Consider the following 10,064-nt stretch of genomic DNA (forward strand, 5'->3'; position numbering starts at 1 on the left):
TTAAAAACCGTGAGTTACATAGAAATACATCATTTTAGGTTATTTTGTCATTTTGGCCCCTTTTATGCAAATCTCTTGGTTTTAAGTAACTTTGATGTATTTTAAAACCATTTCTTTGCAAGATGAGTTAAAATGAGTGTTATGCTCTACAAATAGCCTCATATTTTAGTAGATCTTCAAGTTCATGGAGTTTATGACACGTAATCACACACACACACACACACACACATATATATATATATATATATATATATCATGAAAAACACAAAAAATCATGCATACACATATAGATCTACACAAAACAACTTGTATTCTCCCCCAAAACATAGTAAAAACCAAAAATAGGGGGTATTAACTCACTTTGGTTTGTTGTTTTCAGTCTTGGATGAAGGTTGAGAAGGATCTTGACCCTAGAAGCTTTCTTGAGAGGAGTTTTTGAACCTAAGATGGATCTAAGAGCATATACACAAAATGAGGTGATTATGAAGGATATGTCTTAGTATAAGAAGAAAGTGAAACTTGGATGATGATATAAACTTACCAACATAATGATTTTTGAAGAAGAAGCCTTGAATACACACACATCACATGATATTTGAGAAAGAAGGAAGAGATGAGAGTAGGAAATTAGATGAAGTGAGGATGGTCGTGGTGTTCTCAGCCTTAAATAGAGAAGGAGAGGAGAGCGATTAAGGTGGTAATTACATGGTGGTTAATGTCATTTGCATGGATACATGTTTGTATGTAAGGAAATAATGAGGTGTCACCATTTAAAATTACTACCTCCCTTTTCCCCTTTTTTGTTTTATTTGTATGTGTGTGTATATATATATATATATATATATATATATATATATATATATGGCCAAGAATGAGGGGGAAGGAAAAGAGAATGAAAGAGTTTGGGCCTTTACTTGATTTAGTTCGAAATTGTGAGGCCCAAGTTGAAGGTTTTCGGCCCATTAGGCTCCTATGAGGGTTTACGACCCAATAGTGATGAAGAAGTGGGTTTACGGCCTAATTGAAATGAGAACATGGGTTCACGGACCATCATGGTTCAATAGAATGGTTCACGACCCATCATGGCCCATGATAAATAAGGGAGTTATTTTGGGCCCAACATGGCTCAATTCCTACGGTTTGACGAACGTGGGTCCAAGTAGAGCCTAAATGGCTTTCATTGGCCTAAAATCATCAAATGGGAGGTTTACTGGCCCATTAGACCCAGTAAGAGGATCCTAGTCCATACTAAATTTGAACTAGGTTATTAGGGTTTCAAACCCACAATTGAGTATCTAAGTCGTATTAAATTAGATTTTGGACTTCACTCGGGAGTTTTGATTCAAATGGATGTTTTTGATTGAGCATAGAGCATGATATCCACTTAGATTACTTGTTTTACAAGAGTTGATGTTTATATAAAAATAGAATTTCCTAGCTAAGAATGCTAGTTGTGAAATCATCTTCCTGTTAGAGTGAATTTCGTCTCGAAATTCTTTTGTAAGGTAGAACTACGTACGAGAGAATAGGTGAGGGTACTTCTGCTTCATATGTTCTTCGCGTTCCCATGTGAATTCTGCTCCACGCTTAGCGTTCCATCGAACCTTCATAATTAGAATGTGACTCTGTTTCGTACGCTTCACTTCCCTATCCATTATCTCGACCGGTTCTTAGACGAATAGGAGATTCTCATTTATTTCGATCTCTTCCAGAGGAATGACAAGGGTTTCATCTGTTAAGAACTTTTTCAAATTTGAAACGTGGAATATGGGGTGTACTTTGCTAAGCTCCGCATGTAGCTGCAGCTTATATGCCACCGGGCCGACTCGGGCTAGAATCTCGAATGGTCTGATGTATCGCAGATTTAGTTTCCCCTGTTTCCCAAAACGGATCATCCCATCCTAGGGAGAGACCTTTAGTAGTACCCGATCTCCGACTTGGAATTCCAGAGGTTTTCGTCATTTTTCAGCGTAACTCTTTTGTCAGTCATGCGATGCTCAGAGTCGGGCCTTTATTTGGATTATCTTTTTTGTCATTTCTCGAATGATTTCTTGTCCTATAAGTGTTTTGCTTAGTGATTGACCTTTTGCCAGCTGGGTGTCACCCACCTTAGCCCAGCAGAGAGGGGATCTGCATTTGCGACCATAAAAAGCATCAAAAGGAGCAACCTTGATGCTTGTGTGGTAATTGTTGTTGTATGAGAACTCAATAAATGGCAAGTGGGCATCCCATGATTTTCCGAAATCGATCACACAAGCTTGGAGCATGTCCTCGAGGGTCTGAATGGTTCATTCGCTATGGCCATCGGTTTGAGGGTGGTAAGGAGTGCTCATGTCTAGTTGCGTTCCTATAGCCTTGTGGAGCGACTGCAAAAATCGTGAAGTAAATCTACTATCTCGATCTGAGATAATAGATATTGGCACTCCACGAAGTCTTACGATTTCTTTTATATAGATTCATGTTAATCTTTCCATCTTGTATGCTTTTTTTATTGGCAGGAAATGGGCGGGTTTAGTTAACCTATCGACAATCACCCAGATAGCATCCATTCTGTCTGTTGTCTTAGGGAATTTGGTTATGAAGTCCATAGTAATCCTTTCCTATTTCCACTTGGGTATTACTGCCTGTTGTAATAATCCCGAGGGCTTTTGATACTCCACGTTCACTTTGGCGCAAGTGAGACACTTGCCCATGTAAGTGGTGATCTCTGCCTTCGTATTTGGCCACCAATAATGTTGCTTAATGTCCAGATACATCTTATCTGAACATGGATGGATAGAATATCATGTTCTATGATCCTCGTTCATGACTATCTCTCTAAATCCAAAAAGTTTAAGGATCCATATTTTATTCATGAAGTAGTAAGTTCCGTCATCCTTGGCTTCAAAGTTTTTATCCATCCGTCGCAGTGTTTCATTTGTGGCGTTCTCCGACTTCAATGCAGCTGATTGGGCTCCCTTGATCTGTGAGGTTAGGTAGGAGTGGATGGTTATTGATAATGTCTTCACCCGGCGACCTGATTATTCTTTCCTGCTCAGGGCATCAGCTACCACGTTAGCCTTGCATGGGTGGTAGTTGATCTCGCATTCGTATTCATTCAGCAGCTCAACCCACCTTCACTGCCTCATGTTCAGCTCCTTTTTGTTTAGAATGTGTTGGAGGCTCCTGTGATTCGTGAAGATGGTGCACTTCGTACGGTAGAGATAGTGCCTCCAAATCTTTAGGGCGAAGACCACAGCTCCCAGCTTAAGATCATGGGTGGTATACTTCATGTGTCTTCAATTTCCTGGATGCGTAAGCTATCGCCTTTCCCCACTTCATGAGGACACAGCCTAACCCTTAGTTCGAAGCATGGCAATATACTACGAAGTCTTCGGTTCCATCTGGTAAGGATAGCACTGGTGCACTACAGAGGGCTCGCTTCAATGTTTGGAAAGCGGCTTCTTGTTTTTTCGTCCAGTTGAAAGGTACGCCTTTTTTGTCAAGGTGGTGAGGGGTTTGGCTATCTTGGAAAAGTTCTAGATAAATATTCGGTAGTAGCCCGCGAGACCCAAGAATTGTCGAATTTTTATTGGTGACTTCGAGATCGCCCAGCCTTCAATGGCCTTGATCTTGGAAGGATCTACGTGAATTCCTTCCTCACTGACTACGTGACCCAAAATGTTTACTCTGCGAATCTAGAACTCGCATTTGGAGAGTTTTGCATATAATCGCTCAACCCTTAGGGTTTCCAAGATATGACGGAGATGTTGACCATGCTCCTCTTTGCTTCAGGAGTATATAACGATATCTTCGATGAAGACGATCATGAAATTATCAAGAAATGGACGGCATACTCAATTCATGAGGTCCATAAATGTTGCAGGGGTATTTGTTAGACTGAAGGGCATCACAACAAATTTCCAATACCCGTATCAAGTTCGGAAAGCAGTTTCTTGGACACAAAGTTGATGATATCCGGATCTTAGATCTATTTTGGAGAAGTAACTAGCTCCTTGAAGCTGGTCAAATAGCTCATCAATTCGAGGGAGTGGGTATCAGTTTTTGACAGTGAGCTTATTCAATTCCCTATAATTGATGCACATCCTAAAAGATCTGTCCTTTTTCTTGACAAACAAGACCGGAGCTCCCCAGGGTGAGAAACTTGGTCTAATGAATCCTTTGCTCAACAATTCGCTTAGTTGACTGGATAGCTCCTGCATATCGACGGGAGCTAACATGTAGGGTGATTTGGCAATTAATGTGGCACCCAGTACGAGGTTGATTCGATATTCAACTTGTCTTTCTGGGGGTATTCCCGGAAGGTCTTCAGGAAATACATTCGGGAAGTTGCATGCCACTGGGATGTCCTTAATGTTTAATTCTTCTTTGGCTTTATCCAGAACATGAGTGCGAAATGCATAGTTTTTCTTGTGCATGCACTTTTGTGCTTTGATGCACGAGATAAGGTGAAGATTGGCACCAGGTTTATCACCATAGATTATTAGGGTTTTGTGATTAGGGAGGTGAAGGCGAACGACCTTCTCGTGACACATAATATCGGCATGGTGGGGGCTTAACCAATCCATGCCGATTATCACATCAAAACTCCTAATATTTATTGGCATAAAATCTATTTGAAATGAATGATTGTTTAGTGTTAATGTGCACCTTACATAAACATATTTGGTTGTTTCGGTTTTAACATTAGCCATCTATACTGTGAAGGCTTCATTTAGATTCTGGGATTGTTGATTTAGTAAGTGTTTTAGTTTGTTACTAACGAAGCTATGCTCAGCTATCGAACAAGATGCATGCAAAAGTATTGTTAAGTGGGAACGTACCAGTAACAACCGTCGGGTCTTGAACTGCTTCACCTTGACCCAACGTTAAGACCCTTCCTGATCCTCCTACCCCTTGGTTGTTGGCCTTGGGACAATTTCATCTAAAATGGCTAGTTCCTCCACACCCATAAGAAGTGTGACTAGCCCCATCATTATTATTGTTGTTATTTTTGTTGCGGTTGTTGTTGTAGTGTTTATTCGGTTGTTGGTTATGTTGGAGCTAAGAGTTGCAGTATCGTGCGGTATGACCTTTACGGTTGAAACTTGTGCAATGCATCTCCCTGCACTCTCCATGATGGTGAAAACCGCATTTGTTACACTTTGGTAGGGTTCCTGAGTATTGTCTGGTAGTAGTTGGTGTAGATGAGGCTGGAGCATCTGAGGCAACCTGAGTAGTAGCAGCATGGGTTGCTACTGTTCGCTGTTTCTTTGATGACTCTTGGTTTTGTCTCCCTTTTCGCTTGTTGTTATCACCTTCCTTTTTTACTTCAGTTTCCCCTTCTTTGACACTGTTCTTGTTTCCATGGTCGTATACCTTCTTGGCTAGCGTTTTAGCACTCTCATACGTTTCTGGGTTTGCTGCGATTACATTTCCTTGAATTGGAGAGGTCAATCCCTAAATGAATCATTCAATCTTCTTTCATTCAGACGTGATCATGCCTGGACACAAGAGTGGCAACTCACTAAACCTCAAGATATAAGCATCAATGTCGGAGTTTTGGACTGTGAGATTCCACAGTTCCTGCTCCATCTTCTGGATTTCTCCTATTGGACAATATTCTGCCATCAACATTTCTTTCAGATCCTCCCATGGTATAGAATTCGCTACTGGGAGTTTTATGGCCTCTACCTGACCATTCCACCAAGAAAGAGCTTGATCAATGAATGTGCAAGCTGTAAACTTCAACTTGCACTGCTCGGGGCATCCGCAGATCTCGAATACTCATTCAAAATTTTCTATCCACCTCTTTAGAGTTATTACGCCTCCTGTCTCGTTGAAGGTTTGAGGCTTGGTGTTCGTGAAATCCTTGTAAGTACAGGTCCTTGTGGATCCTTGGTGGTTATCCCCTGATTTGAACTTTCGGTTCCTTTCCCGTTACCTCCACCATTATTTCCGTTGTGAATTTGTGTCAGTGCTGCGGTGACCGCCGCTTGGAACGCAGCTGAGTTTATCTCTGGTGGTGTTGGTGTTGTGTTGTTCCCGCGATTCGGTCTCTGGGGCATCTTCTGTCATGGAACGGAAAGATGTTGAGTATCCAGTGTATTCTAGTTTCAGGATTCCTTAATTATAGAACAATGTCGGTGATTCGGTTGTGTGTAAGTAAGTGAGTGCATACATTCAACATGTAATAAAGGTAATAAACACATAACAGATAACAACATTATGAAAAAATATACAACCATTTTCATTAATTATAACCTTTTGATACATGAAAATTTGCCTACATAAGGCATACAATACATAAAAGGAAATAAAATCCGACAGAGTAACGACTCCATGAATAGTGTAATCACTTAATCATGTAGTCAATAGTACATGGAGTAGTATATAAAAGAAAATCATAACGGTAGTGGTGGTAGATGAACGGATACTAATCACGGCGATGAGGGTCTGGTGGTGCTGTCAATGAGGTAGATGCACCCTGAATTCTGGCCAGGTGATGCTCGACGGCCCGAAGTCGGGCTTCCAATGTTGTCTGTCATGCCTGATAGTTCCTAACTACCTCGTGTGTCATCCTTTCCGCGCGCTCAAGCGCGGCTCTCATTGCAACCATTTGACTGGCGGTTGCCTGTGCCTGCTCGCCGATGTCGTGTGTCCTCGTTAACACGTTGTCGTGCGCGTATTAAACAAGTAAATTTATCACTGCTGGTTACACTAAAAATATAGCACAGCGAAGCAGAGTCAAATCCTCAGGGACACAGCCTAAAAGTTAATTCATTTTTGCATCAGACACAATATAGTCAAGACAGAAACAATTATGAAGGGGGATTTTGAATTAAACTAAATAAACTAAAACTTGCAATGATATTAAAATTAAACGACTAACAATATTAAAACAGTTTCAGTTCTGCTGCGACTTTCCTAATCATGGAACGAACATTGACCTGGTTATTTGAGATGCGTTCTATCTAAGATGGTACTGAGAAAAACTAACAAGTTCTAGTATAATCTCTTTTACCTTATTTAGTTAACCAAAACAAGCTCTTCAATTCACCCTAACTTTTTACTGTCTAATCAAACAAGCTCTTAGTTAAGATCAGAAAAGTTGCATTATAATCTATGTAAAATTCCCAACAGCACCCAATACTTCTCACAAGCTCGGAAGCGTAAAGATATGATTTTTACAGTTTATAATAAAGTCAAATCCCAAACATGGAACCGATTTATTACTTGTTACTTATTACCAGTTGACAAGAACAATTACGTATTCTATTAACTGATTAACTAGAATTATAAAACCCTAGCTAGGTGATCAGACTAACAAAAATCAAATAAAAAATACATTAATTAAGAACAAAACTGAAGAATCTAGATAGAAACACAAAACAAAAACCAGATCTAATGATCAATCACATGAAAAGTATTTGTCTTTGCAGAACTGAAAACTATTGTTTTAGCCGGACATGGCTAAAATCTGATAAAAACAGATGAAAAGATACATCAAATAACTAATCTTACTAATCTACTTGAACGAGATGATCCACAGTCTTCAGATCTTCAGAAATTATTGAAATCCGAGAAGAAACGCCTCCAAAATCGTATTTTCGTCGTCTGCTACCTCTGGAATCGCCAATTTAGGTTATTAGAAGGTTATAAGGTATATTTATATGTCCAGCAACAAAAACGACGCACATGCGATCACATGTACACAACCTGCGATCGCAGGTTTTCAAGTAAATGCATCTGGTACGTTTTTAATGAAGTAGGATACCATTTTAGCATTTTTTGGCCAACATGCGACCGCATGTACACAACCTGCGATCGCAGGTATTGACTTTTCACTCCCAGATGAATTATGGGCACAAAAGACCTCGATGACAAGTTACGACCTAACCTGCGATCGCAAAAGGGCCCCATGCGATCGCATGAAGGCAGCCTGCGATCGCATGTTGTGCCTAAGACGTTCGAAATTTTTTTATCTTTTTAGATCATTTTGAATCGCGTCAATCGTAGTTACGATTCTCGAGATCTGGTCAAAGTTGTCACACCCCCGAACCAAGGATGGCGGAAACGTCCGGGGGTGGAGGACTTCATGTGTAGTATCATAACAACAATGGCAATAGTGATGAAAGTAAACACAATCAACATATATATAATTGAAAGAGTTACATCAATGTATGGATTACATGTTTCATAATCAATTACAATATGTTGACAAAATATGATAAGTTTGACGCCTCAACGTCCCATCCTCAAAAGTACTTTGATACCTGTTTAGCGATTTCCTGAGAATACAAGTAGTTTGAAAAAGTGTCAACACAAAGGTTGGTGAGTTCATAAGTTTTTGACAGTAAGAGTTGGAAAGTCGATCTTTATAATGAGTTGCATGCTACCAAGAAAATCCAATATTTTCCTTATAAAAGTTATGTAGTCCTAATTACTAGGACATAAGGTATACAAATGAAGTATATAATTGTTGATGAAAAAGGTGGTTTTTAGAATCGTCATAAAACCATTTTTGATATGAAGGCGTATAAGTATTTTTCCATACTTAAAGTAATTTCAGTAGGCTAAATGAACATGACTCGCTAATTTAAAGTTAGAACCCGTAAATCTTATGATTGTTAATACCCCATGTGAGCTATTATAACCATACTTGACTTGGGTGGCCTCATAATGCGACGTTCTTCAGGCGTCGCCGTTAAATGACACTTGTCACCACAGACCTGCCGGTCTAGCTGTAGCGAGCAGCTCTGGTGTGGGTTTGTCAAACCCAATATAGATCTATACACAACTATCACGTTCTCCTTACAAGAGACTCTGGTTACAATTTACAGGACTTTTTGGTTTTGTTACTTTGGAAGTAACCCGAAGGGAATGACTCACAAATTTATTCATTAACAAATTTACGGGAACTAAACGGAAAATCTTTGATAAATGAGTTTAAGAGGTAATGATACATAAACTATACCTATTATAGTTTATCCAAAACGTTTGTAGTATATAAGAATTCTTTTATGAAAAAGCGTTAGGATTATAAAATCCATTAAACTATGTTCATTATAGTTTATATATGTATACGTGCTCTAAATGAATGAATAATCTTATCATGAATGACTTATTTTCAGTTTAAGATGATAAAATTTACAACATATCACATTCAATACTTAGAACTTGGCATTATACACTTTGCTCAACATAATACAAAGTGTTGTAAAAATTACAAGCTGTTAACAATTTTTCAGCCTTTCTACACTGTTTTTGAAAATTCATAGAAACATCATACGAAGTCGAAAACTAAATCCGTAAACTCTGGGAGTTCCCGAAATGTGTCTAGTTTACTCATAATTTTTATCATGATTTTTAATGACCTGAAACTTAGGTGGAAAAGTCCATATTCACAGACTGGTCCGGATTGGTGTTTGAAATGATAGGCAGTTTTGTAAAAATCACCATAAATTGTAGAAAAATCGTATGGAGATTTGCAAGTAGTCATTTTAAAGCTAAGAAGTGGAACTACATGCACCTAAAACAGTTTTGAAAAATAAAATGTTTAAGGTGTCCAAAACAGTCCGTGAATGGAGTCTAACTTTTCTGATGAAAGCTGTTAGAAGAATTTAGATATGTTCTTGATGTTTTGACTTGTATGCCCCCCCTAAAAACTTGAGAAAACATGAAAATGTAGGGGTATGAACTCACCTTGTGTGATTTCAGTGGATAAGTGTTGAAGAAGAGAGGTGCTCAACCCAAGAACACTAGAAGAATCGCTTGAAGATTCGAAGCTCTAACACAAATATAATGGAATTTGTGTAAGATATCCATGATTTGAGTGGAATTAATTGAGATAATCATAAAGGAAATGGATTATGCTTACCAAAGGTGGAGGAAACTCTCAAGATCAGCCCTTGAATCTCGAATTTCTAGAGAGAGAAAGTGAGAGAGAAAGGAGTTTGATCTTCTTGTAAATTGAGAACAAATGAGAGAAAATGAGGAGAGAGGATGAATATCCAGCTCTCAAAGCATGGAGATGGCTTCTGAGGGAGGTAAAAAGTACAAGGTATGGTGGGGAGGAGTGTGGG

Source organism: Lactuca serriola, chromosome 4, assembly GCF_051521515.1.
Source record: "Lactuca serriola cultivar US96UC23 chromosome 4, Lser_US96UC23_V15, whole genome shotgun sequence".
Lineage (NCBI taxonomy): Eukaryota > Viridiplantae > Streptophyta > Magnoliopsida > Asterales > Asteraceae > Lactuca > Lactuca serriola.